This window comes from Somniosus microcephalus, chromosome 4, assembly GCF_052327205.1.
Source record: "Somniosus microcephalus isolate GS21.2 chromosome 4, FLI_Smic_1.0, whole genome shotgun sequence".
Taxonomy (NCBI): Eukaryota; Metazoa; Chordata; class Chondrichthyes; order Squaliformes; family Somniosidae; genus Somniosus; species Somniosus microcephalus.
Window position 1 is genome coordinate 93,661,158 of NC_140990.1, and position 23,218 is coordinate 93,684,375.

At 50.4% G+C, this 23,218-nt stretch overlaps 1 protein-coding gene across 4 annotated transcripts in view; it reads left to right on the forward strand.

The window, feature by feature from the left end:
• The first annotated feature begins 2,441 nt into the window (after positions 1–2,441).
• Positions 2,442–23,218, forward strand: part of ndrg2 (NDRG family member 2) — a 347,609-nt gene continuing 326,832 nt past the window's right edge. The window contains exons 1-2 of one of the 4 annotated variants that reach the window (XM_085985081.1): positions 2,442–2,738; positions 14,504–14,648. The gene's annotated coding sequence lies outside the window, so the exon portion shown is untranslated. The remainder of the gene's footprint in view (positions 2,739–14,503; positions 14,649–23,218) is intronic. The other 3 variants (XM_085985084.1, XM_085985087.1, XM_085985083.1) reach the window with 3 other exon arrangements.

Consider the following 23,218-nt stretch of genomic DNA (forward strand, 5'->3'; position numbering starts at 1 on the left):
AAAGAAAAACAGAGAGACAGAGAGAGAAAGAGAAATGGAGAGAAAGACAGAGTGAAAGACATAGAGAGAGCGACAGAGAGAGGGAGAGACAGCGAGAGAGACAGATAGATAGAAACAGATAGAGAGAGATGGGCGAGAGAAGGAGAGAAAAAAGAGAGACGGAGAGAAACAGAGAGAGAGGGAAACTGAGAGAGAGCGAAAGAGAGAGAGAAACAGAGGGAAATAGGGAGAGAGAGAAACAGAAAGGGAAATAGAGAAGGAGAGACAGAGAAACAGAGAGCGAGACAGAGAGTCAGGGAGAGAGAGAGAGAGAGTCAGGGAGAGAGAGAGAGCCAAATTGGATTCCTGCCAAACTATAGAACATCCGATCATATCTTCACCCTACAGACCCTAATTGACAAACACGTTCACCATAACAAAAGCAAAATCTACGCATGCTTTGTAGATTTCCAGAAGGCTTTCGACTCCATCTGGCATGACGGTTTATTCCTGAAACTTATCGAAAGTGGGGTAGGAGGGAAAACATATGATGTAATTAAATCAATGTATACAAACAACAAATGTGCAGTTAAAATTGGAGACAAACAAACAAAATACTTCCCACAGGGGCGGGGGGTGACGCAGGGCTCGCCAATCTCACCGACACTCTTTAATATTTACATAAATGGATTGGCAAAACTACTTGAACAATCTACAGCACCCGGCCTCACCCTATATGAATCCAAGGTTAAATTCCTCCTCTATGCAGACGACCTGGTTCTGCTGTCACCTACTAAAGAGGGGCTACAGCAAAACCTGGACCTGCTGGAGTCGTACTGCCAGACTTGGGCCCTGACAATAAATCCCCAAAAAACCAAAGTCCTTGTGTTCCAGCAAAGATCCAAACATCAGGGACCCAAAATAAATTTCACAGTAGGAACAACCAAAATTGAACAAACCACTAACTACACATACTTGGGCTTAAAAATCAGTTCTACGGGAAACTTCAAACTGGCTGTGAATGAACTGAAAGAGAAAGCAAGAAGGGCTTTCTATGCCATCAAAAAATCAATCCAAATAGAAATCCCAATTAGCATTTGGCTCAAAATTTTCAAATCAGTAATTGAACCAATTGCACTCTATGGCAGTGAAGTATGGGGACCGCTAACTCAACAAGAATTTGCAAAATGGGACAAACACCCAATTGAGATCCTACATGCAGAATTCTGTAAAAGTATCCTCCGGACTCAAAGGAAAACAGTAAACAATGCATGCAGGGCGGAACTAGGCCAATATCCATTAATAATCACTATCCAAAAAAGAGCCACCAAATTTTGGAATCACCTACAAATGAGCAATCCCCAATGCTATCACTACGACGCCCTGAAATGCCAAGAGCTGACCATAAAGAAGAATACCCTCAGTCAACTAGTCCTGGGACTCAGTGAAGTAACTACTAACAATACTAACAATAACCAGCCCCAGGACAGTGACAGGGTAACACAAAGAATTCGACCCAACACAATCGTCGCTAAGCAAAAGGAAAAATATCTGACATATTGGGCAGAAACAACAAAAACCCAAAGCAAACTCAATTGCTACTTGGCCCTAAACAGACAATACAACATAGCTGATTACCTGACCATGGTAAAGGATAACAAACTGAGAAGAACCTTGACAAGGTACAGACTTAGCGAACATAGCCTAGCGATCGAAAAAGGCAGACACAGGCAGACCAGGCTGCCAAGAGAGGACAGGATATGCTCTCACTGCAGTCAGGGAGTGGTGGAGACAGAGATGCACTTCCTCACAGCTTGTGGAAAATATCAGGGCATCAGGGAGAATTTCTACCAAAAATTCTCACAAATATGCCCTGATTTCAGAAATCTGAATGACAACCAAAAACTCCCATTCCTACTGGGAGAGGAGAGAAACTGTATAACACTGGCGGCACACTATGTTACAGCTTGCCATGAACAGAGGGACAACCAGTAAACTAAGAAAAGAATATATATAAACAATGCGAATGTATATTTATACACTCAGGGATATACCTGTTTATACACTGTATGAATAGAACTGTGTTTATGTGCTAAACCATAAATGTATTTTGATGCTTTGGCAACATAAGATGTAACTTATCATGCCAATAAAGCGATTTGAATTGTGAATTGTGAGAGGCAGAGAGAGAGAAATGTCAAATCGATTGACACCTACAGAATGTTGGAAAACTGTACCTTTTTGCTATGTAAGCTTTGGCAATATGGTTCTCTGTAAACTTTCATGCCAATAAAGCATTTGAACTGAACTGAAAGAGAAACAGAGAGAGCAAGACAGAGAGAGAGAGAGAGAGACATAGAGAGAGAGGGAAACAGAGAGTGAGCAAGACAAAGCGAGAGAGAGACTTATCAGAGGGAGTGTGTGCTGTGTTTGTGTTTGGGATTTGCAGCCTGTGAGCTTTGGGGCGAGGCTGCTCGACAACAGGCCCCCTCTGTGCCCCCACCCACTCACTCACTGAGCGAGGCCAGCTCACCACTCTCCCCTCCCCTCTCCGAGCTTGGTCAGGTGGTCTGTGTGGCTCAGTTTGAGTGACGGCTCCAAAGGGTTGGGGGTTGGGGGGGGAGTTGTTGATGTCTTCACATTAGCCAAGGAGAAAGGACTGGGAAAGCAGACTGACACAAAGCGAGAAAGAGGAAGAGAGACGGAACAAACTGAACAGCTAGTGTGCGAGGAATAAAGACAAAAGCCAGCACCCTGAGGTAAATCGTGTGGTATATATGCGTGGGTGTGCATCTGTGTGTGTATGTATGTCTCTGTCTGTCTCTATCTATCTGTCTGTGTGTGCGTGTGTATGTCTTTGTGTGTGTGTGTGTCGGTGTTTGTGTGTCTGTGTATGATGTCTCTGTGTGTGTGTGTGTGCGTGTGTCTGTGTCTTTGTGTGTCTGCGTGTCTGTGTGTGTCTGTATATGTATGTCTCTGTCTGTCTCTATCTGTCTGTGTGTCTGCGTGTGTATGTCTTTGTGTGTCAATGTTTGTGTGGCTGTGTGCGTGTGTGTGTGTCTCTGTGTGTCTGTGTGTCTGTGTCTGCGTGTGTCTGTATCAGTGTTTGTGTGTCTGTGCGTGTGTGTATGATGTCTCTGTCTGTGTGTGTGTGTGTCTCTGTGTCTTTGTGTGTCTGCATGTGTCTGTGTCAGTGTTTGTGTGTCTGTGTGCGTGTGTGTATGATGTCTCTGTCTGTGTGTATGTGTCTTTGTGTCTCTGTGTCTTTGTGTGTCTGCGTGTGTGTGTGTGTGTGTGTGTGTCGGTGTGTGTCTGTGTGTCAGTGTGCCCTCTATCGAGGTTTTCTACCTTTCCCTCCTGCCTTTCCGAATTCCGAATCAGCCTCTCCTTTAAATTCTGCACAGAGCAGGAATTCCCGAAGGAGCTGGATTTTTTTTCTTCCTCATCCGTGTTTCTCGATGCCTGGGCAACAACGACCTTGCCTTCAAGGTCGGGCAGGTTAAGGGGGTACCGGGCTGGGAGGTGGTTGGGGGGTGGTGGGGGAAGGGAGGGGAGCTGAGTGCAGGTTTCGAAAGCTTTGAGTGTGCGTGTGTGTGATCTTTTCTGTGTGTCAAACATCCTCATTCAATGAATAGTCCCGCCCCCTCCCCACCCATGTCTGCAGCGCAAGAGCCCGTGTCATGATTCTCTTTCCCGGCTCCCTGCGCGATATTCGGCCATGGGATGCATCGCCCTGGGACAGGTTAGTAACACAGGGCGCTGGGGTTGAGGTTACTGAGTGACAGTGTGAGGGAGCTGGATTAACATCAGTAGAGATAGTCAGTAACACAGGGTGCTGGGGGAGGGGTTACTGAGTGACAGTGTGAGGGAGCTGGATTAACATCAGTAGAGATACAGTCAGTAACACAGGGCGCTGGGGGAGGGGTTACTGAGTGACAGTGTGAGGGAGCTGGATTAACATCAGTAGAGATAGTCAGTAACACAGGGTGCTGGGGGAGGGGTTACTGAGTGACAGTGTGAGGGAGCTGGATTAACATCAGTAGATATACAGTCAGTAACACAGGGCGCTGGGGGAGGGGTTACTGAGTGACAGTGTGAGGGAGCTGGATTAACATCAGTAGAGATACAGTCAGTAACACAGGGTGCTGGGGGAGGGGTTACTGAGTGACAGTGTGAGGGAGCTGGATTAACATCAGTAGAGATACAGTCAGTAACACACGGTGCTGGGGGAGGGGTTACTGAGTGACTGTGAGGGAGCTGGATTAACATCAGTAGAGATACAGTCAGTAACACAGGGTGCTGGGGGAGGGGTTACTGAGTGACTGTGAGGGAGCTGGATTAACATCAGTAGAGATACAGTCAGTAACACAGGGTGCTGGGGGAGGGGTTACTGAGTGACAGTGTGAGGGAGCTGGATTAACATCAGCAGAGATACAGTCAGTAACACGGTGCTGGGGGAGGGGTGACTGAGTGACAGTGTGAGGGAGCTGGATTAACATCAGTAGAGATACAGTCAGTAACACAGGGTGCTGGGGGAGGGGTTACTGAGTGACAGTGTGAGGGAGCTGGATTAACGTCAGTAGAGATACAGTCAGTAACACGGTGCTGGGGGAGGGGTTACTGAGTGACAGTGTGAGGGAGCTGGATTAACATCAGTAGAGATACAGTCAGTAACACAGGGTGCTGGGGGAGGGGTTACTGAGTGACAGTGTGAGGGAGCTGGATTAACATCTGTAGAGATACAGTCAGTAACACAGGGTGCTGGGGGAGGGGTTACTGAGTGACAGTGTGAGGGAGCTGGATTAACATCAGTAGAGATACAGTCAGTAACACAGGGTGCTGGGGGAGGGGTTACTGAGTGACAGTGTGAGGGAGCTGGATTAACATCTGTAGAGATACAGTCAGTAACACAGGGTGCTGGGGAGGGGTTACTGAGTGACAGTGTGAGGGAGCTGGATTAACATCAGTAGACATACAGTCAGTAACACAGGGTGCTGGGGGAGGGGTTGCTGAGTGACCGTGTGGGGGAGCTGGATTAACATCAGTGGAGATACAGTCAGTAACACAGGGCGCTGGGGGACGGGTTACTGAGTGACAGTGTGAGGGAGCTGGATTAACATCAGTAGAGATACAGTCAGTAACACAGGGTGCTGGGGGAGGGGTTACTGAGTGACAGTGTGAGGAAGCTGGATTAACATCAGTAGAGATACAGTCGATAACACAGGGTGCTGGGGAATGGTGACTGAGTGACAGTGTGAGGGAGCTGGATTAACATCAGTAGAGATACAGTCAGTGACACAGGGTGCTGGGGGAGGGGTTACTGAGTGACAGTGTGAGGGAGCTGGATTAACATCAGTAGAGATAGTCAGTAACACAGGGCGCTGGGGGAGGGGTTACTGAGTGACAGTGTGAGGGAGCTGGATTAACATCAGTAGAGATACAGTCAGTAACACAGGGTGCTGGGGGAGGGGTTACTGAGTGACAGTGTGAGGGAGCTGGATTAACAACAGTAGAGATACAGTCAGTAACACAGGGTGCTGGGGGGAGGGGTTACTGAGTGACAGTGTGAGGGAGCTGGATTAACATCAGTGGAGATACAGTCAGTAACACAGGGCGCTGGGGGGAGGGGTTACTGAGTGACAGTGTGAGGGAGCTGGATTAACATCAGTAGAGATACAGTCAGTAACACAGGGTGCTGGGGGAGGGGTTACTGAGTGACAGTGTGAGGGAGCTGGATTAACATCAGTAGAGATACAGTCAGTAACACAGGGTGCTGGGGGAGGGGTTACTGAGTGACTGTGAGGGAGCTGGATTAACATCAGTCGAGATACAGTCAGTGACACAGGGTGCTGGGGGAGGGGTTACTGAGTGACAGTGTGAGGGAGCTGGATTAACATCAGTAGAGATACATGATGTGCCTCAATAATTCCGAGACTCGAAGTTAGCAGAACAAAAACAAGGCTTTTATTAACTTAGAAAGTAACACGTAAGAGAGAGAGATGTCTTCCTTCTGGAGACTGAGGCCAGACTGAAGCTAGCTTACAAACGGGGCCAGGTATGGGCGGAGCCCTACACACAGCACATTCCAGCACATTCCAGTATACAATACAGCACATTCCAGTACACAATACAATGAGGTCTGGGGGAAGGGAAATGACACTGAAACCGATCTCAGTCACAGGCAGTGGTGAATGGAATATTTCATCACATTCACCCCTTCTATAGATTTAGTCTGTTCGGGGGTTTGATAGTCCTCTGCGACCGACGTGGCTGTTGCGGTGCCGCGGGTGTCGGCTGGGTGTCCCCGGTAGCCTCCTGGGTCTCTGCCGGGGGTGCCGCCAGGGTTGTTGGAGGGGTAGTTGGTGGGGGTGCCGTTGGTCGGTGTTCTTCCGGGGGTGATGAAAGAGTAGTGGGTGGGTAAGAGTTGCTGTGATCGTCGTTGCCGCTATTGCCGTGGTTGTTGTCGATGCCGGCTGGGGCGACGTCTTTTATGGACATGGTGTCCTCCCTTCCGTCGGCGTGCCGGACATATGCGTATTGGGGGTTGGCGTGGAGTAGGTGTACTGGCTCCACGAGAGGGTCCGTCTTGTGGCCCCTCACATGCCTTCGCACGAGTACCGGACCTGGGGTGGAGAGCCATGACGGCATGGATACGCCTGAGGTGGATTTCCGGGGAAAGACAAACATTCGTTCATGAGGCGTGGTATTAGTGGCCGTACACAATAGCGACCGTATCGAATGCAGCACATCCGAGAGGACTTCCTGCCAGCGGGAGATAGGGAGGCCCTTGGTCCTTAGAGCTAGAGTGACTGCTTTCCATACTGTCCCGTTCTCTCGCTCCACTTGGCCGTTACCCCGGGGGTTGTAGCTGGTGGTACGGCTCGTGGCGATCCCCTTGGACAGCATGTACTGGCGTAGCTCTTCACTCATGAAGGACGCCCCCCTATCCGTATGGATGTAGCTCGGCATACCGAACAGGCAGAACAGGCTGTTGAGGCATTTAATGACCGTGGCGCTGGTCATGTCTGGGCAGGGGAAGGCGAATGGGAACCGGGAGTATTCGTCCACAATGTTCAGGAAGTAAACATTGCGGTCGACGGACGGGAGGGGGCCCTTGAAATCTAAGCTGAGCCGCTCAAAGGGCCGTGTAGCTTTGATTAAGTGGGCTCTATCTGGGCGGTAGAACCGAGGCTTGCACTCAGCGCAAGTGCGGCAGTTCCTGGTCAGGGACCGAACTTCCTCAATCGAGTAGGGTAAATTACGGGACTTTATGAAGTGGAACAGCCGCGTGACCCCTGGGTGGCAGAGGTCGTTGTGGAGGGTCTGTAGCCGATCCCCGGTGGCGCTGGCACACATCCCTCGTGAGAGGGCGTCAGGGGATTCGTTAAGGGCCCCTGGCCGGTAAATGATGTCGTACTCGAAGGTGGAGAGCTCGATCCGCCACCTAAGAATCTTATCATTTTTAATCTTCCCCCTCTGTTTATTATTGAACATAAACGCTACCGACCGCTGGTCGGTAAGTAGGGTGAAGCGTTTGCCGGCTAGGCAGTGGCGCCAGTGGCGCACTACCTCCACGATGGCTTGGGCCTCCTTTTCCACGGAGGAGTGTCTGATCTCGGGCCCTTGGAGGGTCCTCGAGAAGAAAGCTACGGGCCGCCCCGCCTGGTTGAGGGTGGCCGCCAAGGCGAAGTCAGACGCATCACTTTCCACTTGAAATGGAGTGTTCTCGTCCACTGCCTGTAGCGTGGCCCGCTCAATATCCTGCTTAATGCTTTTGAAGGCGGCGTGGGCCTCAGCAGAGAGCGGGAAAGAGGATGCTTTCAAGAGGGGCGGGCTTTGTCGGAGTAGTTGGGGACCCATTGGGAATAATAAGAAAATAACCCCAGGCACCTTTTCAGGGCTTTGGGAGTGTTGGGCAGGGGCAGCTCCCGTAGGGGGCGCAATCGGTCGGGGTCTCGCCCGATTTCCCCATTCTCCACCATGCTGCCTAGTATGCAGAGGCGCGTGGTGTTGTAAACGCACTTGTCCTCGTTGTAGGTGAGGTTGAGTTTTTGTGCGGTTTTCAGGAACCTCTCGAGGTTCGAGTCGTGATCCTGCTGGTTGTGACCGCAGATGGTGACGTTGTCGAGGTAGGGGAAGGTTGCCTGCAAGTGGTGGTCATCGACCATGCGGTCCATCTCCCTCTGGAAGACCGAGACCCCATTCGTCACCCCAAAGGGGACTCTGAGGAATTGGTAGAGGCGTCCGTTCACCTCGAAGGCGGTGTACGGGCGGTCCTCTGGTCTGATAGGGAGCTGGTGGTACGCTGACTTGAGGTCGATGGTGGAGAACACCCGGTATTGGGCGATTTGGTTCACCATTTCTGATATGCGGGGTAGCGGGTAGGCGTCTAGTAGGGTGTACCTGTTGATCGTTTGACTATAGTCGATCACCATCCGTTTCTTCTCGCTACCCCTTACCACTAACACTTGGGCGCGCCACGGGCTGTTGCTGCGTTCAATAATGCGCTCTTTCAGGAGCCTGTCTACCTCGGTCGCGATAAACCGCCTGTCCTCCCAGCTGTACCTCCTGCTTTTGGTCGCTATTGGCCGGCAGTTAGGGGTAAGGTTCGCGAATAGCGAAGGCGGCTTTACCTTCAGGGTAGCCAGACCGCACACTGTGAGGGGCGGCTGGGACCCACCGTACTTGAGCGTGATGCTTTGGTGGTTGCACTGGAAATCCAGGCCCAAGATCACGCTCGCACATAGGTTCTTCATGATTAATACTTTAAAATTATCATATACAGTTCCGTTAACGCACAATTGTACCGTGCAGTAACCCAGAATGGTCGATGTCTGGGTTTTATCAGCCATAGAGATGGTACCCTGAGTAGGGACCACCTTTAGGGAGAGTTGTTGTGCCAGTTCTGGGTGGATAAAGCTCTCCGTGCTTCCACTGTCAATTAAGCATTTAACCCGGCACCCGTTTACCTCGATGTCCACCATTGATCTGGATAGCGGGTGCGGCCTGGTCTGGTCCACTGTGACCGATGCCACTGTAGGGCCCTGATCAATACAAGATGGCGTCCACGCTGTCTGCTCACAAGATGGCGGACCCCACGAGGTCGGGCAAGATGGCGGACCCCACGAGGTCGGGCAAGATGGCGTCCAAGATGGCCGCTCCCACGGCGCACACGCGGCGGTGGCGGGTTTTCCGGCGGTTGGTTTTCCGGCGGGGTTCCCTCTGCACACCTTCCCGAAGTGCCCCTTCTTACCGCACTTAAAGCAGGTGGTGCCTTTCGCCGGGCACAGGTTTCTGGTGTGCTTTGGCTGCCCGCAGAAGTAGCAGTTGGGTCCCTGACGCGTCGCGGCTGTCGTAGGGCTTCTGGGGGGAGAGCGGGGCCCAGCCGGTGTCGGGCTGTCGGGCGGGGAAGATGCCTTCCAAGATGGCGGCGCCCTCGGTGCACACGTGGCGGCGTGGACGGCGCGGGCTGAAGAATAGGCGTCCGAGTTTCTCTGGGCCACATCCAGGGATCGCGCGGTGTCCGCAGCCTGTTTCAGGTCCAACCCCGTTTTTTCCAGCAGTCTTTGCCGGATGTAAGTGGAGCTGAGGCCTGTGATGAAGGCATCGCGAACAAGCTCGTCAGTGTACACTGCGGCTTTTACATCTCGGCACTTGCAGTCTTTGCCAAGCATTTTCAGGGTGCTTAGGAACTCCTCCACCGATTCCCCAGGTCGCTGTGCGCGGGTAGCGAGCAGGTGCCTAGCATACACCTCATTCGTAGGCTGCTGGTAATGCGCCTTTAAGATGTCGCAGGCGGCCAGGTACGTCTCGGCATCTTGGATGAGGGGGTAAACCCGGTGGCTTACCCAATTCCGCAGAATTCCGAGTCTCATCCTTGCAGCGTCTGTAGCGTCTTTGACGGCTGCGGAATTGTCCAGGAAGAATTCCATACACTCAAACCAGTGTCCGAAGCGTGCTGATGCGTCCGGAGCATGTTGATCCAAATCCAAACGTTCGGGTTTCAGGAGTTGATCCATAGTGTTGAAAAATAAGTTAATAAAATTGATGTGCCTCAATAATTCTGAGACTCGAAGTTAGCAGAACAAAAACAAGGCTTTTATTAACTTAGAAAGTAACACGTAAGAGTGAGAGATGTCTTCCTTCTGGAGACTGAGGCCAGACTGAAGCTAGCTTACAAACGGGGCCAGGTATGGGCGGAGCCCTACACACAGCACATTCCAGCACATTCCAGTATACAATACAGCACATTCCAGTACACAATACAATGAGGTCTGGGGGAAGGGAAATGACACTGAAACCGATCTCAGTCACAGGCAGTGGTGAATGGAATATTTCATCACAATACAGTCAGTGACACAGGGTGCTGGGGGAGGGGTTACTGAGTGACAGTGGGAGGGAGCTGGATTAACAACAGTAGAGATACAGTCAGTAACACAGGGCGCTGGGGGGAGGGGTTACTGAGTGACAGTGTGAGGGAGCTGGATTAACATCAGTAGAGATGCAGTCAGTAACACAGGGCGCTGGGGGAGGGGTTACTGAGCGACGGTGTGAGGGAGCTGGATTAACATCAGTAGAGATACAGTCAGTAACACAGGGTGCTGGGGAGGGGTTACTGAGTGACAGTGTGAGGGAGCTGGATTAACATCAGTAGAGATACAGTCAGTAACACAGGGCGCTGGGGGAGGGGTTACTGAGTGACAGTTTGAGGGAGCTGGATTAACATCAGTAGAGATACAGTCAGTAACACAGGGTGCTGGGGGAGGGGTTACTGAGTGACAGTGTGAGGGAGCTGGATTCACATCAGTAGAGATGCAGTCAGTAACACAGGGCGCTGGGGGAGGGGTTACTGAGTGACAGTGTGAGGGAGCTGGATTAACATCAGTAGAGATACAGCCAGTAACACAGGGCGCTGGGGGAGGGGTTACTGAGTGACAGTGTGAGGGAGCTGGATTAACATCAGTAGAGATACACTCGATAACACAGGGTGCTGGGGGAGGGGTTACTGAGTGACAGTGTGAGGGAGCTGGATTAACATCAGTAGAGATACAGTCAGTAACACAGGGCGCTGGGGGAGGGGTTACTGAGTGACAGTGTGAGGGAGCTGGATTAACATCAGTAGAGATACAGTCAGTAACACAGGGTGCTGGGGGAGGGGTTACTGAGTGACAGTGTGAGGGAGCTTGATTCACATCAGTAGAGATACAGTCAGTAACACAGGGTGCTGGGGGAGGGGTTACTGAGTGACAGTGTGAGGGAGCTGGATTAACATCAGTAGAGATACAGTCGATAACACAGGGTGCTGGGGAATGGTGACTGAGTGACAGTGTGAGGGAGCTGGATTAACATCAGTAGAGATACCGTCAGTAACACAGGGTGCTGGGAGAGGGGTTACTGAGTGACAGTGTGAGGGAGCTGGATTAACATCAGTAGAGATACAGTCGATAACACAGGGTGCTGGGGAATGGTGACTGAGTGACAGTGTGAGGGAGCTGGATTAACATCAGTAGAGATACAGTCAGTAACACAGGGTGCTGGGGGAGGGGTTACTGAGTGACAGTGTGCGGGAGCTGGATTAACATCAGTAGAGATACAGTCAGTGACACAGGGTGCTGGGGGAGAGGTTACTGAGTGACAGTGTGAGGGAGCTGGATTAACATCAGTAGAGATACCGTCAGTAACACAGGGTGCTGGGAGAGGGGTTACTGAGTGACAGTGTGAGGGAGCTGGATTAACATCAGTAGAGATACAGTCAGTAACACAGGGTGCTGGGGGAGGGGTTACTGAGTGACAGTGTGAGGGAGCTGGATTATCATCAGTAGAGATACAGTCAGTAACACAGGGTGCTGGGGGAGGGGTTACTGAGTGACAGTGAGGGAGCTGGATTAACATCAGTAGAGATACAGTCAGTAACACAGGGTGCTGAGGGAGGGGTTACTGAGTGACAGTGTGAGGGAGCTGGATTAACATCAGTAGAGATACAGTCAGTAACACAGGGTGCTGGGGGAGGGGTTACTGAGTGACAGTGTGAGGGAGCTGGATTAACATCAGTAGAGATACAGTCAGTAACACAGGGTGCTGGGGGAGGGGTTACTGAGTGACAGTGTGAGGGAGCTGGATTAACATCAGTAGAGATACAGTCAGTAGCACAGGGTGCTGGGGGAGGGGTTACTGAGTGACAGTGTGAGGGAGCTGGATTAACATCAGTAGAGATACCGTCAGTAACACAGGGTGCTGGGGAGGGGTTACTGAGTGACAGTGTGAGGGAGCTGGATTACAGGATAACCGACAGGCGGACAATATGAGTGTGCAGGATTATAGTTGGCCTCAGTACGCGCTCGCTAGGGAGATTCCTGCTGGTGCTCGCTGACCTACATTGTCACCCGGTCCAGGAACGCCTCGCTTTAGAAATTCTCATCCTTGTTTTCAAATCCCTCCATGGCTTCGCCCCTCCCTATCTCTGTAACCTTCTCCAGCCCTCCGATATTTCTGCGCTCCTCCAATTCTGGCCTCTTGAGCATCCCTGATTTTATTCGCTCCACCATTGGCGGCCGTGCCTTCAGCTGCCTAGGCCCCAAGCTCTGGAATTCCCTCCCTAAACCTCTCCCCCTGTCTCTCATCCTTTAAGACGCTCCTTAAAACCTACCTCTTTGACCAAGCTTTTGGTCATCTGCCCTAATATCTCCTTACGTGGCTCGGTGTCAAATTTTGTTTGATAATCGCTCCTGTGAAGCGCCTTGGGCCATTTTACTACGTTAAAGGCGCTCTATAAATACAAGTTGTTGTTGGAATGTGTGCAGAGGTTGTTTGAGCACGGAATTATGGCACGCATGTCTTGCCCACCCTCCATATCCAAATATCCTGCCCGCGCTCGGTGAGTGGCTTCACCAATGAGGAAGGGATGACCGTGGAACTCCCATGACCCAACCAGACCCCGCACCCTCAGACAGTTGGCACAGAGAAATTCGGAAATGGGGTGAATCAAGGGGAAAGGGCTGAGGGGGCACACAAGGTGGCAGAGTTCGACGCTTGCCCCCACCCTCCCAGTCCCAGCAAGGTGAAGGTCAGAGGTCGGAATTAGAACCTGATCTTCTCTGAGGGACAAGGTCCTTCTCAGCGTGTCTTTTCCTCCCTATCGGAGACCTGGGTGAATGGCTAAGGTCCTTAGTGCAGCTTGGAATGAAGAGGAGACTGAAGGAGGGGAGTTGTACCACAGTGCTGAGGGAGGGGAGACTGAGGGAGGGGAGACTGAAGGAGGGGAGGCTGAGGGAGGGGAGGAGTCCCACAGTGCTGAGGGAGGGGAGACTGAGGGAGGGGAGACTGAAGGAGGGGAGGCTGAGGGAGGGGAGGAGTCCCACAGTGCTGAGGGAGGGGAGACTGAGGGAGGGGAGGAGTCCCACAGTGCTGAGGGAGGGGAGGCTGAGGGTGGGGAGGAGTCCCACAGTGCTGAGGGAGGGGAGGAGTCCCACAGTGCTGAGGGAGGGGAGGAGTCCCACAGTGCTGAGGGAGGGGAGACTGAGGGAGGGGAGACTGAAGGAGGGGAGGCTGAGGGAGGGGAGACTGAAGGAGGGGAGGCTGAGGGAGGGGAGGAGTCCCACAGTGTTGAGGGAGGGGAGACTGAGGGAGGGGAGGAGTCCCACAGTGCTGAGGGAGGGGAGACTGAGGGAGGGGAGGAGTCCCACAGTGTTGAGGGAGGGGAGACTGAGGGAGGGGAGGAGTCCCACAGTGCTGAGGGAGGGGAGACTGAGGGAGGGGAGGAGTCCCACAGTGCTGAGGGAGGGGAGACTGAGGGAGGGGAGGAGTCCCACAGTGCTGAGGGAGGGGAGGAGCTTACCATTTCATCCCACTAAATGCCTCACTTATTGGTGCAAATGCTGAGTGAAATAAATTATGAGGCGGGGGGGCAGCTGATGCTGAAGCTGTCCACAACCCGGAGTCGAAATTCAGAGGATCAGCGGCAGTTCAAATTCCAGAATTTGGCGTCTTACCTCAAGGCCCTGGAGAGGGAGCACGAGAGATTTTTATTGCGAGGAGAGAATAAGAGATTCCTCTTTTTATTTGGTCAGATCAGGTTCAGAGGAGATTTGATAGAAGGGTTCAAAATCATGAGGGATTTCGATGAAGCAAATCGGGAAAAACTATTCCTACTGGTGGGTGAGTAGGTAACTGGAGGGCATCAATTTAAGACAGGGCGATGGTCTGAATGGGCGGATGGGATGGGGGAGTTGGGGGGATGGGATGGGGGAGTTGGGGATGGGATGAGGAGTTGGGGATGGGATGGGGGAGTTGGGGGGATGGGATGGGGAGTTGGGGATGGGATGGGGGAGTTGGGGGGATGGGATGGGGGAGTTGGGGATGGGATGGGGGAGTTGGGGGGATGGGATGGGAGAGCGTTGGGGGATGGGATCGAGGCGGCCCTCATTCACTCTTCCAGCAGGTGCGATCTGGAGCAGGGTGTCCTCAGTCACTCAGCTGTCTGTTTTTGTGTGTTTCCCACCACCTTTCCCCCTCCCTCCCCCTCCAGCTGGGTCCTATACATCGAAAGAGGACAGAACCTTGACCACAACAAGCACTGGGCCCAAGTGGAGAAGCCCATCGTGCTCAGACTGGTATCTGTGGACTGCGCTGAACCCGGTCCAGATTTCCCTTAACTGGACCCAGCAGACAAGGCGAGCGACTGTGTTAAAAAGACATTTGTTTGTTTTTTTGTTACTGTTTAGTTCCAGGTGCAGGGGTTGTTAATGATGTGGATGACTGTCACAGCCCCTGAAGTACGTGGTATCAGCCGTGGGTCATGGGTCTCATACTCTCGCCGCTGAGTCAGAAGGTCGCGGGTTGGAGTCCCCACTCCAGAGACTCGAGCCTCCATAATCCAGCGTCGACACTCCCCAGTGCCAGTACTGAGGGAGCGCTGCATTGTCGGAGGTGCCCGTCTTTCAGATGAGACGTTAAAACCGAGGGCCCCGTCTGCCCTCTCAGGTGGATGTAAAAGATGCCATGGCCACTACAGGAAGAAGAACAAGGAAGTTCTCCCCGGTGTCCTGTGCCTGGTGTTTATTCCTCAACTGAAGCCTAAAACAGATGATCTGGTCATTTATCACAGTGCTGTTTGTGGGATCTTGCTGTGCACAAATCGGCTGCCGCGTTTCCCACATTACAACAGTGACTACACTTCAAAAGTACCTCATTGGCTGTAAAGTGCTTTGGGATGTCCTGAGGTTGTGAAAGACGCTGCAGAGATGCAAATCCTTTCTCTCTCTCTGTCTTGGGACAGCAATACGCGCAACGTGGGAATGAAGTGTAATGCGAGTAACTGGAACTGAATGTAAATCTTTCTTGGGCTCTGAGGTTGTTTATGTTAGACAGATGTTTGCAGCTGTGCAATGAGATGATATCCTGCACGGCGCTTCGTCCCAAAGTGCCCGTCTCATCCCAAAGTGGACAACTGGAGTGCGGATAATAGAGGTTCTGCTGTTTTCAAGGCATACCCTTCTCTCTTCCTCTCTCTTTCTCTTTCTCTCTCTCCTCTCTCTCCTTCTCTCGCTGTTTCTCACTCTTCTTCTTTCTGTCTCTCTCTCTCTCTCTGTCTTTCTCTGTCTCTCTCTCTCTGTCTCTCTCTCTCTGTCTCTCTCTGTCTCTCTCTCTCTCTGTCTCTCTCTCTCTGTCTCTCTCTCTCTCTCTCTCTCTGTCTCTCTCTCTCTGTCTGTCTCTCTCTCTCTCTCTCTCTGTCAATTCAATTCAATTCAATTCAAATTGCTGTATTGGCATGACAAGATACATCTTATATGTTGCTAAAGCACAGAAAAACATGTATGATTGAACACATAAACGCAGATCTAGACATACAGTGTGTAGACAAATATACCCATGTATACATAAATATACACACATATAATATACATATAATCTTTTCTTAGATTTAATGCTCACTGGTTGTCCCTCTGCTTATGGCAAGCTGTAACATAATTTGCCGCTAAAGTTACACATTTTCACTGTTCCCCTAATAGATATGGGAGTTTTTGGTGGTCATTCAAATTTTTTGAATTCAGGGCATATTTTTATGAATTTTGGGTAGAAATTCCCCCTTATGTCCTGATAGTTTCCACAAGTTGTGAGGAAGTGCATCTCTGTCTCCACCACTCCCTGACTGCAGTGAGAGCATATCCTGTCCTCTCTGGGCAGCCAGGTCTGCCTGTGTCTGCCTTTTTCGATGGCCAGGCTATGCTCACTAAGTCTGTACATTGTCAAGGTTTTTCTCAGTTTGCTATCTTTTACCATGGTCAGGTATTCAGCCAATGTGTATTGTCTGTTTAGGGCCAAATAGCAATCGAGTTTGTTTTGGGTTTTTGGCGTTTCTGTCCAATAGGTCAAATATTTTTCTTTTTGTTTAGTAATAATTGTGTTGGGTTGAATTCTCTGTGCTAGGATGTCACTGTCCTGGGGCTGATTATTATTAGTAGTGTTAGCAGTTACTTCATTGAGTCCCAGGACCAGTTGACTGAGGGGACTCTTCTCTATGATCATCTCTTGGCATTTCAGGGCTTTGTAATGATAGCAGTGGGGGTTGCTCATTTTTAGGTGTTTTCAAAATTTGATGGCTCTTTTTTGGATATTAATTAGTAGTGGATATTGGCCTAGCTCTGCCCTGCATGCATTGTTTACGGTTTTCCTTTGAGTCCGGAGGATACTTTTACAGAATTCTGCATGTAGGATCTCAATTGGATGTTTGTCCCATTTTGCAAATTCTTGTTGTGTTAGCGGACCCCACACCTCACTGCCATAAAGTGCAATTGGTTCAATTACTAATTTTAAAATTTTGAGCCAAATGCCAATTGGAATTTCTATTTGGATTGACTTCTTAATGGCATAGAAAGCCCTTCTTGCTTTCTCTTTCAGTTCATTCACAGCCAAATGAAAATTTCCCGTAGAACTGATTTTTAAGCCTAAGTATGTGTAATTTGTAGTTTGTTCAATTTTAGTTGCTCCTAGTGTGAAGTTTATTCTGGGTCCCTGATGTCTGGATCTTTGCTGGAACACAAGAACTTTGGTTTTTTGGGGGTTTATTGTCAGGGCCCAGGTCTGACAGAACGACTCTAGCAGATTCAGGTTCTGCTGTAGACTCTCCTCAGTTGGTGAGAGCAGGTCATCTGCATAGAGGAGGAATTTAACCTTGGAGTCATATAGGGCGAGGCCGGTGCTGTAGATTGTTCAAGTAGTTTTGCCAATTCATTTATAACTCTGTCTCTCTCTCTCTGTCTCTCTCTCTCTCTCTGTCTCTCTCTCTCTGTCTCTATCTGTCTCTCTGTCTCTCTCTGTCTCTCTCTCTCTCTCTCTCTCTCTCGCTGTCTCTCTTTGTCTCTCTCCCTCTGCCTGTCTCTCTCTGTCTCTGTCTCTCTACCTCTGTCTCTTTCTCTCTGTCTCTTTCTCTCTCTCTGTCTCTCTCTCTGTCTCTCTCTCTCTTTCTCTCTTTCTTTCTGTTTTTCTCTCTGTCTTTCATTCTCTTTTGTACTTTCTTGCCAGCAAAGTTGAAGCCCATGGAATAAAAGGGACAGTGGCAGCATGGATACGAAATTGGCTAAGTGACAGGAAACAGAGAGTAGTGGTGAACGGTTGTTTTTTGGACTGGAGGAAGGTACAAAGTGGTGTTCCCCAGTGGTCGGTACTAGGACCACTGCTTTTCTTGATATATATTAATGACTTAGACTTGGGTGTACAGGGCACAATTTCAAAATTTGCAGATGATGCAAAACTTGGAAGTATAGTGAACAGTGAGGAGGATAGTGATAGACTTCAGGAGGACATAGACAGGCTGGTGGAATGGGTGGACACGTGGCAGATGAAATTTAACGCAGAAAAGTGCAAAGTGATACATTTTGGTAGGAAGAACGAGGAGAGGCAATATAAACTAAAGGGTACAATTCTAAAGTGGGTGCATGAACAGAGAGACCTGGGGGTATGTGTGCACAAATCGTTGAAGGTGGCAGGACTGGTTGAGAAAGCGGTTAAAAAAGCTTACGGGATCCTGGGCTTCATAAATAGAGGTATAGAGTACAAAAGCAAGAAAGCTATGATGAACCTTTATGAAACATTGGTTCGGCCTCAACTGGAGTATTGTGTCTAATTCTGGGCACCGCACTTTAGGAAGGATGTGAAGGCCTTAGAGAGGGTGCAGAAAAGATTTACGAGAATGGTTCCAAGGAATGGGGGACTTCAGATATGTGGATAGACTGGAGAAGCTGGGGTTGTTCTCCTTCGAGCAGAGAAGGTTGAGAGGAGATTTGATAGAGGTGTTCAAAATCATGAGGGGTCTAGACAGAGTAGATAGAGAAAACTGTTCCCATTGGCTGAAGGGTCGAGAACCAGAGGACACAGATTTAAGGTGATTGGCAGAAGAACCAAAGGCGACATGAGGCAGCGAGTGGTTAGGATCTGGAATACGCTGCCTGAGAGAATGGTGGAGGCAGATTCAATCGTGGCTTTCAAAAGGGAATTGGATAAGTACCTGAAGGAAAAACAATGGCAGGGAAGAGGCGGGGGAGTGGAACTAGCTGAAGTACGTTTGCAGAGAGCAGACACGGGCTCAGTGGGCCGAACGGCCTCCTTCTGTGCTGTAACTGTACTATGATTCTCGCTCTCTTTCTTTCTCTCTCTTTCTTTCTCGCTGTGTGTCACTAGCACACAGTTTTTCTGTTTCCTCCCTCCTTCCTGCTCCTGTCCTGAATCCCAGCTGGGATACGGCTGTCATGCCCACTGCCCACCTCCAGTAAGTCACCCAGAGGGCCGACTCGCCAGCAGTCCAGGCAGTGAGTGTCAGTGGCATTTGCGCCAAGGGGTGGGGGAGGGGAAGCATCACAGCCAGCCCCCAACATTCGCCTCCGTGCTCACTTTTTGGCTGAGATAGCGACTTGTAGCAAGAATTCCGCCCTCCCCAACCCCCACCCCACCCCCAGTCTACTGGCCCAGATAACTCAACTCAGACCGGGGGATGATAGAGGTTCCCCTGTTTCCAAGTATCTCCAGGCCAATTTAGAGTGACTAGAAGGTCCATGGGGGCCATTATCTGGGGGCCCCGGCAGACCCCATCGGCCGGCGAAGGAGACCATACTTGAGGAACGGCCGCTCGTGAGGGAATGGAAGAGGGCTGGCTCCCGTGGAACCCGAACCACCCCCTCCCCTGCGCTGCAGCAACTCGCCAAGGCTTCTTCGGCAGCACCTCCCAAACCCGCCACCTCCGCCACCTAGAAGGACGAGGGCAGCAGGCGCATGGGAACACCACCACCTCCAAGCTCCCCTCCAAGTCAGACACGCACCATCCTGACTTGGAAATGTATCGGCTGTTCCTTCATTGTCGCTGGGTCAAAATCCTGTTACTCGCTCCCTAACAGCACTGTGGGAGCAACTTTCACCACACGGACTGCATCGGTTCAAGAAGGTGGCTCTCCACCACCTTCTCAAGGGTAATTAGGAGATGGGCAATAAATGCTGGCCTTGCCAGGGACGCCCACATCCCGTGATTGAATATTTTTTTTAAATTCCTTAACGGTGAGTGAGCAGAGGAGGGAGTTTGGGGGGAGAAAATCCAGAGGAAAACTCAAAGAAAAGAAGGTGCTACAATTCCTCAGACATCCCACACCACAAGCTGGTTTCTTTTAGTTGTCTGAACTTTGTGTTAAGACACTCCCCACTGCCCCACCGCCCGCCCCCCCCCCCAGCATCGCCATGCCAACACTGAGTGTTCTGCTCGAGAACAATGCTGGTCACACAACGCTGGGTCATCTTGTGAGGTTCCAAGGGCCTCCTTGTCATTTATAAGCCTGCTCCCGGATGCTTCATGTCGTTTACTGCCGACCTGTTAACTCAACCGATAGAATATTAAGAACTTAAGAAATAGGAGCAGGAGCCGGCCATACGGCCCCTCGAGCCTGCTCCGCCATTCAGTAAGATCATGGCTGATCATCGACCTCAACTCCTTTCCCGCACTATCCCCATAACCCTTGATTCCCTTAATGCCCAAGAATCTACCGATCACTATCTTGAAATTTTGTCTTATAATACGCCTGTGAAGCGCCTTGGGACGTTTTACTACGTTAAAGGTGCTATATAAATAAAAGTTGTTGTTGTTGTTGTTGAATATACTCAACGACTGAGCCCCCACAGCCCTCTGGGGCAGAGAATTCCAAAGATTCACCACCCTCTGAGTGAAGAAATTTCTCCTCATCTCAGTCGTAAATGGCCGACCCCTTATTCTGAGACTATGGTCCCTCGTTCTAGACTCCCCAGTCAGGGGAAACAACCTCTCAGCATCTACCCTTTCAAGTCCCTTAAGAATTTTATGTTTCAATGAGATCACCTCTTATTCTTCTAAACTCTAGGGAATATAAGCCTAGTCTACTCAATTTCCCCTCGTAGGATAATCCCCTCATCCCAGGAATCAGTCGAGTGAACCTTTGTTGCACTCCCTCTAAGGTAAGTATATCCTTCCTTAAGTAAAGAGACCAGAACTGAACACAGTACGCCAGGTGCGGTGTCACTGGGGCCTTATATAATTGTAGTGAGACTTCTTTACTCTTACACTTCAATGCCTTTGTACTAAAGGCGAACATACCATTTGCTTTCCTAATTGCTTGCTGTACCTGCACGTTAAGTTTAGGATGATCCTCGACCAGGGGTGGGGGGAGGAAGAGGGGGACTGTGGGGAGGCAACGGGGTCAGACACTGACCTTTCACCCTCTGGGACCTTGGGGGGTCAAATGCAGCCCCAGACAGAGCGGGATGAAGGATTCTGCGCTTAAGTCCTAACACGTGAACCTACATTGTTACAACAACAACTTGTATTTATATAGCGCCTTTAACGTAGTAAAACATCCCAGGGCGCTGCACAGGAGTATTATAAGACAAAAATTTTGACACCGAGCCACATAAGGAGAAATTAGAGCAGGTGGCCAAAAGCTTGGTCAAAGAGGTAGGTTTTAAGGAACATCTTAAAGGAGGAAAGAGTTGGAATAAACGGGTCTTTTTCCGGGTGGCAGGCAGTGACTAGTGGGGTACCGCAGGGATCGGTCCTTGGACCCCAGCTATTCACAATATATATTAATGATCTAGACAAGGGAACTAGATGTAATATCTCCAAATTTGCAGACAACACAAAGCTGGGTGGGTGTGTGTGCTGTGAGGAGGATGCCGAGAAACTCCAGGATGATTTGGACAGGTTGGGTGATTGGGCAGAAGCATGGCAGATGCAATATAACGTGGATAAATGCGAGGTTATCCACTTTGGTGTCAAAAACAGGAAGGCAGATTATTATCTGAATGGCAATAGATTGGGAGAAGGGGAAGTGCAACAAGACCTGGGTGTCCTTGTGCACCAGTCGCTGAAGGTAAGCATGCAGGTGCAGCAGGCGGTTAAGAAGACAAATGGTACAGTATGTTGGCCTTCGTAGCGAGAGGGTTTGAGTACAGGAACAAGGATGTCTTGCTGCAGTTGTACAGGGCCTTGGTGAGACCACATCTTGAGTATTGTGCGCAGTTTTGGTCGCCTTACCTGAGGAAGGATATTCTTGCCATGGAAGGAGTTCAGCAAAGATTCACCAGGCTGATACCTGGGATGGCAGGAATGACGTATGAGGGGAGATTGTGCTCGCTGGAGTTTAGAAGAATGAGAGGGGATCTCATTGAAACTTATAAAATTCTGACAGGACTGGACAGACTAGATGCAGGAAGGATGTTCCCGATGGTCAGGGAGTCCAGAACCAGGGTTCACAGTCTAAGGATAAGGGGTAAGCCATTTAGGACAGAAATGAGGAGGAATTTCTTCACCCAGGGAGTAGTGAACCTGTGAAATTCTCTACCACAGAAGGCAGTAGAGGCCAATTCATTAAATATATTCAAGAAGGAGTTGGATATGTTTCTTAAGGCTAAAGGGATCAAGGGGTATGGGGAGAAAGCAGGGACAGGGTACTGAATTTGGATGATCAGCCATGATCACATTGAATGGCGGAGCAGGCTCGAGGGGCCGAATGGCCTACTCCTGCTCCTATCTTCTATGTTTCTATGTAGCAAGGCGGAGAGGTTTAGGCAGGGAATTCCAGAGCTTAGGGCCTAGGCAACAGAAGTGGTAGAACAATTATAATCAAGGATGCTCAAGAGGGCAGAATTAGATATCTCAGGGGGTTGTGGGGCTGGAGGAGATTACAGAGATAGGGAGGGGCGAGGCCATGGAGGGATTTGAAAACAAGGATGATAATTTTGAAATCGAGGCGCTGCTTAACCGGGAGCCAATGTAGATCAGCGTGCACAGGGGTGATGGGCGAACGGGACTTGGTGCGAGTTAGGACACGGACAGCCGAGTTTTGGATGACCTCAAGTTTAGGTAGTGTGGAATGTGGGAGGCCAGCCAGGAGTGTGTTCGAATAGTCAAGTCTAGAGGTAACAAAGACATGGATGAGGGTTTCAGCAGCGGATGAGCTGAGGCAAGGGTGGAGACGGGCGATGTTGCGGAGGTGGAAGTAGGCGGTCTTTGTTATGCTGAGGATATGTGGTCGGAAGCTCATTTCAGGGTCAAATATGACACCAAGGTTGCGAACAGTGTGGTTCATCCTCAGACAGATATTAGGGAGAAGGATGAAGTCAGTGGCTAGGGAACGGAGTTTGTGGCGGAGACCGAAATCAATGGCTTTGGTCTTCCCAATATTTAATTGGAGAAAATTCCTGCTCATCCAGAACTGTATGTCGGACAAGCAGTCTGACAATTTAGAGACCATGGAAGGGTCGGGAGGAAAGGTAGTGAGGTAGAGCTGGGTGTCGTCAGCGTACATGTGGAAACTGACGCTATATTTTCCGATGATGTCGCCAAGGGGCAGCATGTAGATGAGAAATAGGAGGGGGCTAAGGATAGATCCTCGGGGGACACCAGAGGTAACGATGCGGGAGCGGGAAGAGAAGCCGTCGCAGGTGATTCTTTGCGATTAGATAGATAAGAATGGAACCAGCCGAGTGCAGTCCCACCCAGCTGGACGACGGTGGAGTGGTCAACCGTGTCAAAGGCTGCAGACAAGTCAAGAAGGACGAGGAGGGGTAGTTTACCTTTGTCATAGTCACAAAGGATTTGTGACTTTGATGAGAGTTGTTTCGGTACTGTGGCAAGGGCAGAAACCTGATTGGAGAGTTTCAAACATGGAATTGTGGGAAAGATGGGCACGGATTTGGGAGGCGACAACACGTTCAAGGACTTTGGAGAAGA